The sequence below is a fragment of the Lathyrus oleraceus genome, chromosome 1, assembly GCF_024323335.1.
Source record: "Lathyrus oleraceus cultivar Zhongwan6 chromosome 1, CAAS_Psat_ZW6_1.0, whole genome shotgun sequence".
NCBI lineage: Eukaryota > Viridiplantae > Streptophyta > Magnoliopsida > Fabales > Fabaceae > Lathyrus > Lathyrus oleraceus.
In genome coordinates this window covers 427,537,848-427,543,847 of record NC_066579.1, presented here as the reverse complement: position 1 = coordinate 427,543,847, position 6,000 = coordinate 427,537,848, and positions in this window count along the sequence as shown.

Sequence of the window (6,000 nt, the reverse complement as noted above, 5' to 3'; positions counted from 1 at the left end):
CCCTGATGAAGACATCATGTATCTTAAGATGAAAGATTGCGAAGAGCCTCTTGTCGAGGAGGGACCGGATCCAGATGACAAATGGACACTGATGTTTGATGGGGCTGTGAATATGAACGGTAACGGTGTTGGGGCAATATTGATCAATCCTAAAGGTGCTCATATACCTTTTTCTGCCAGATTGACGTTTGACGTCACCAACAACGAAGCTGAGTATGAGGCTTGTATCATGGGGATAGAAGAAGCCATTGATCTGAGGATCAAAACGCTTGACATTTATGGAGATTCCGCTCTAGTGATCAATCAAGTCAACGGAGATTGGAATACGAATCAGCCGCATTTGATTCCGTATAGAGATTACACCAGAAGAATACTGACGTTCTTCAAGAAGGTGAAGTTGTACCATGTCCCCCGGGATGAGAATCAAATGGCTGATGCCTTGGCTACTTTATCCTCGATGATAAAAGTTCATTGGTGGAATCATGTGCCACATGTTGCGGTGAATCGACTCGAGAGGCCTGCGTATGTGTTTGCAGCCGAGTCTGTTGTGATTGATGAGAAGCCGTGGTATTATGACATCAAGAACTTCCTCAAGACTCAGGAGTACCCTGAAGGTGCGTCGAAGAATGACAAGAAAACCCTGAGAAGGCTAGCTGGAAGCTTCTATTTGAATCAGGATGATGTGTTGTATAAGAGAAACTTTGACATGGTCTTGCTCAGATGCGTGGACAGACCCGAGGCGGACATGTTAATGCAGGAAGTTCATGAAGGTTCCTTCGGTACTCATGCCGGCGGACATGCAATGGCTAAGAAATTGTTGAGAGCGGGTTACTACTGGATGACTATGGAATCCGATTGTTTCAAGTATGCTCGGAAGTGCCATAAGTGTCAAATTTATGCTGATAAGGTGCATGTACCACCAAGCCCTCTGAATGTCATGAATTCGCCTTGGCCGTTTGCCATGTGGGGCATTGATATGATTGGGAAGATTAAGCCCACTGCTTCGAATGGACATCGCTTCATTTTGGTAGCGATTGACTATTTCACCAAGTGGGTGGAAGCAGCTTCCTATGCTAACGTTACCAAACAAGTGGTTACCCGGTTCATCAAGAAAGAAATCATATGTCGTTATGGAGTTCCTGAGAGAATCATCACTGACAATGGTTCGAATCTCAATAACAAGATGATGAAAGAGCTTTGTAAAGATTTCAAGATTGAACATCACAATTCTTCTCCTTACAGACCAAAGATGAATGGTGTTGTAGAAGCGGCGAACAAGAATATCAAGAAGATTATGCAGAAGATGGTCGTTACGTACAAGGATTGGCATGAGATGCTGCCTTTCGCTTTGCATGGGTACCGTACCTCAGTACGTACGTCGACCGGGGCAACCCCTTACTCCCTTGTGTATGGTATGGAAGCTGTCCTACCTGTTGAAGTGGAGATTCCTTCTCTGAGAGTTTTATTGGATGTCAAGCTGGACGAAGCCGAGTGGATTCGAACAAGGTTTAACGAGTTGAGCCTTATCGAGGAGAGACGGCTAGCAGCTGTATGTCATGGACAGTTGTATCAGAGAAGGATGAAGCGAGCCTTTGATCAGAAAGTGCGTCCTCGAAGCTATCAGATAGGTGATCTAGTTTTGAAGAGGATCCTCCCTCCCGGTACAGATAACAGGGGCAAGTGGACTCCTAATTATGAAGGTCCATATGTTGTGAAAAAGGTATTCTCCGGTGGAGCCTTGATGCTTACAACTATGGATGGTGAAGATTTTCCGTCTCCTGTTAACTCAGATGTAGTCAAAAAATACTTCGCATAAATTGACCCGCTGGACAAAAAGAAAAAAGAGTCCAGGCAAAAATGGGCATCCCGGCGAACCAAAAAACAGAAAGGAAAGGTTCGGGCAAAAATTAGGGATAAAATGAAAAGAATTTGTACACCCGGTAAGTCGAAAACCCGCAAGGGCGGCTTAGGCAAAAATGGGTATCCCGGTGGATTGAAAACCCGAAAGGGCGATCCAGCCAAAAGAGGGATTAAAGCGAAGACTACAGTCTGAGTTGTCTGTACTTCATCAAGCTTTGTCGTCTGCCATCTCGAAAGATGTGATCCGTCCAGTCATTCTTCTCAGAAAGCAAGGAGTTGGGAGGAAAACTGATGATCTGTGAGTTATAACAGAATTGGGAAATAGTGGATGCCGTGTTCACGTTGCCATTAGGATAGATTTTTCCTTTTGTGCGCAATTACCTCTTTCTAGGAATTGCCTCCCAATGTATTTGCCTTTTCAGGCGCATTTTCAATCAATAAAAGTCGTTATTCAGATAAATGGCTCTTTTGTTTTTATTTTTACTGTTTTGTTTGCAAAAATGTCCGAATTTTTGATAGGCATTGCATATAAGAACATGAAGGCTACACAATAACGTGCAAAAAGATAAAACATTTGAAAATCATTTTGAATGTTGAGGACACTTGAGCGTATCTTGTCCATGTATCCCTTGGGGGCATTTTGTTGTGCTGTTTTTCAGGTTGGCATCTGTGAGGACGTTTCCTCAGCAGATATTTTCCCCAAGCAAGTTTGGAAGCTATCAGAGCTATGTTCCCCTGCGGAGACGTCTGTGGATAGTGCCTTCTATTCCCCAACAGATCTAAGGATTGCCTATCCCCCAGCAGGCCTGTATTTGCCGATTTCCTCCCCGAGTGAGGCAGGTTCATTGAAATTTATCTCCAGCATTTATCCTATCTGTGGACTGAAGGATATCCCCAGCGGAGTTTACCTTTCCCTAGCAGCAGTGCTATTCTCCAACATGAGTGAGAAGTCGTTGCTCTCCCCACAGTGTCTCCCCGCAGAGTTGGAGTACCCGATCAGTTTTGGCTCCCCAGCCGGAGTTTTTCATCATTTTTGCATTTTTGCATTTTAGTGATCATTGCATCCTCAAACTGCGTAGCATTCCCATTCAATATGGAGCATTACGCCATAGAAAAATTCAAACATATGCATTCATGTGTTAACCCAATCAGACAATATCCCCGGCAGAGGCGGATCATTTTGTTCAACATCGGTGCAACACGCCTGCTACAGTGGCTCCTGACAGCACTCAGGATTGATATTCCCCAGAGAGGTTTATTACCTCACCCGTTGGTGACAGAAAGTTTGTTTCTCCCCAGTGAGATCCCCAGCAAGTGGTCAACCTTGCCTTGACATATCTAAGATGACGTTCTTGTGATACCGGTAAGTGTCATGCCAGCACCCACGTGTGTTTCTTTGTTTGGTGTCGGTAAACACCATTGTTTCGGTGTCTGTAAACATCGGGTATTCTCCCCAGTCATCGGTAAATGTCTGGTCATCATTTTTGGTGTCAGTAAACACCATTGTTTCGGTGTCTGTAAACATCGGGTTTTCTCCCCAGTCATCGGTAAATGTCTGGTCTTTTTTTGATGTCGGTAAACATCATCTTTCGATGTCGGTAAACATCGAGTCTTTTCTGCAGTCATCGGTAAATGTCTGATAATCCCCAGCTAGAGATCCCCAGTAGAGTCATCGGTAAATGTCCTATCTGGTTTCCAGTTGCAAATATTTGTTTTTTCCCTTAGTGAAGTGTTCCCCAGTCATCGGTAAATGTCTGGTCGTTTTTGGATGTCGGTAAACATCATCTTTCGATGTCGGTAAACGTCGAGTCTCATCCCAGTCATCGGTAAATGTCTGGTCATGCTTTGTTTCCTTGTTGATAAAATCAAGATCCCCAGAAGTCGTCGGTAAACGTCTTGTCTGATTACACCACAAAGATTTTGTTCCTCCCCAAGTGGAGACGCCATCGGTAAATGGCCCTGTATGCTTCGATATCGGTAAATATTGAATGCCCAGTTTTATCCGCCATCGGTAAATGGCCCCGTTTTCTTCGATATCGGTAAATATCGGATCCCCAGTTGCAGTAGCCATCGGTAAATGGTCGAGTTGAAGTTGATATCGGTAAATGTCAAGTTTTCTTTGAAGCCGCCATCGGTAAATGGTCTTGCTTCCTTTTACATCAGAGTTGTTTCCCAGCAGCCATCGGTAAATGGTCTTGCTGAAGTTGATATCGGTAAATATCAAGTTACCAGCTTCTAACCATCGGTAAATGGTTTCGCCTTTCTGAAGTTGTCAATTGCAGGCGTCATCGGTAAATGACGTGGTTCTCCTTGTATCATATCCGGCAGAGTGCAAACTTCTACGGTTCTTGGTATTCAATCCCTGTTTACCCTGGAAGTCTGACAGCCGTTGCTATCATCCGTTCGGGTTCCCAGCTGATTGAATAGGGGCAGCTGTAGCACCTCAAATTTGCACCTATCATTGTACATACATTTTCATTATTAGGTCATTAACATTTAACATAGTCCACTGCATAGCATTGCATTGTCCTTTGCCTCAAGTGCAAGCCAGTCAGAAGAATTAGGTCAAACTGGTCAGGAGATCAGTCAGTCAAGCAAGCAAGTGCAATTTTCATTGAAACAAGGCCCTATGATTGGTCCAACATGTTCACATGACCTAGGGATCCTTTGGAAGTGTTTTGGTCAAGGGTTGGATGTTCAGAAGTCATCAGTCAATGCACAGTTCACCAGAAACCCTAAAAAGTTAAACTTGGTCAACTGTGTCTGATTTTATGGTTTTGATGGTTGGATTTGGTTTGAGAGAGCTCATTCATGTCCAAATAGGCCTCATGTATCATGTCAAACATCATCATTGAAGAATTTGAAGCCAAATCAGAAATTTCCAAAAATAGAAACTGGACCTGTAACTGAAACTTGCCAAAAATGGAAACTTCTTGATCCCAAACTTACATCATGATACAAGCTTCAAATGAATTTTTGCCCAACATGAAAGTTGAAGATCTTGTTCTCCCATTTCCAAAAAGTCCAAGAACACTCAATTCCTATGTATGGTTGGCAAGTTATGATCAATTCATTCTCCAAAATTTTTGAACTTCAAAAGGCCATATCTCTCAAACCATTTGGCCAATTTGGGCGGGGTTTTTTGCAACAAGTCACATTTGATCCCCTCTTTCCAAATATGCAACCATCATTCACCAAAACATTACCAATCAAAATGGCATTTTTGGACTTGCATGAATTAATTTCAAGTGAGGTTGAAAAATGAGTTTCAAAATTAACCACTTCCAACCAATTCTACCAATCAAATATGTTCAGAAATCATATTTTGGACATGTTCAAGGCCCATTTTCGTGCAGTACATACACCCATTACCAACTTGCTTGAAAATTGGCAAAAGGACACTTTTCACCAACTCCATTCCACTTTTTCATGAACCTTGATTAAGTACCATTGAACAGAGTATATATTCATCATTTTCTCTCTGAAGGAAACCCTAGCAGCCAACATCATACACAGAAAACTTCATTCTCTCAAATTCTCATTTTCTTCCATTTTCAAAATTCTGTCAACTAATTGCAACCACACAACTGTGCTTTGTTTGATACAACATCTACTCATCATTTGGAGCTGGTTTCAACCTTCAGACACCATCTGTATCAGCATTTACACGACTGTTTTTCCAAAGTTTCATCAATGGCAAAGTTTGGTTGAAGCCCTTTCAAGCTATCTCAAGCCAAGCCAACTTCACCATTCACCTTGTGGAGCTTGGACCTTCACCTGTTTTGAGCATTTGCAAGCAAACAACATCAAAATCTCAGCTACTCTTCACTCTTGGTAAATTTTCGACTCTCACCTTTTCCAAAACCATGGTATGCACTTTGTAGATCTCTTGTCCCTGAGCACATTAAGCTTCGAATCACATTATTTGGTTGAGTAGTTTAGGAGATATGCTGAAATGAAGTTTGATGATGAATTCTATTCTTGCTCGATTCATGAGTTGTGTTGTGTTTTAGTGAAAATCAATGATGGATTCATGTTAGTTATGCCTTGCTGATCATTTTTGTATATCCAATTGTGATTTCTGGAAAAAAATTGTGTGAATCGATTTTGGGGATGAATGTTGTTATGCTGTTCTTCATA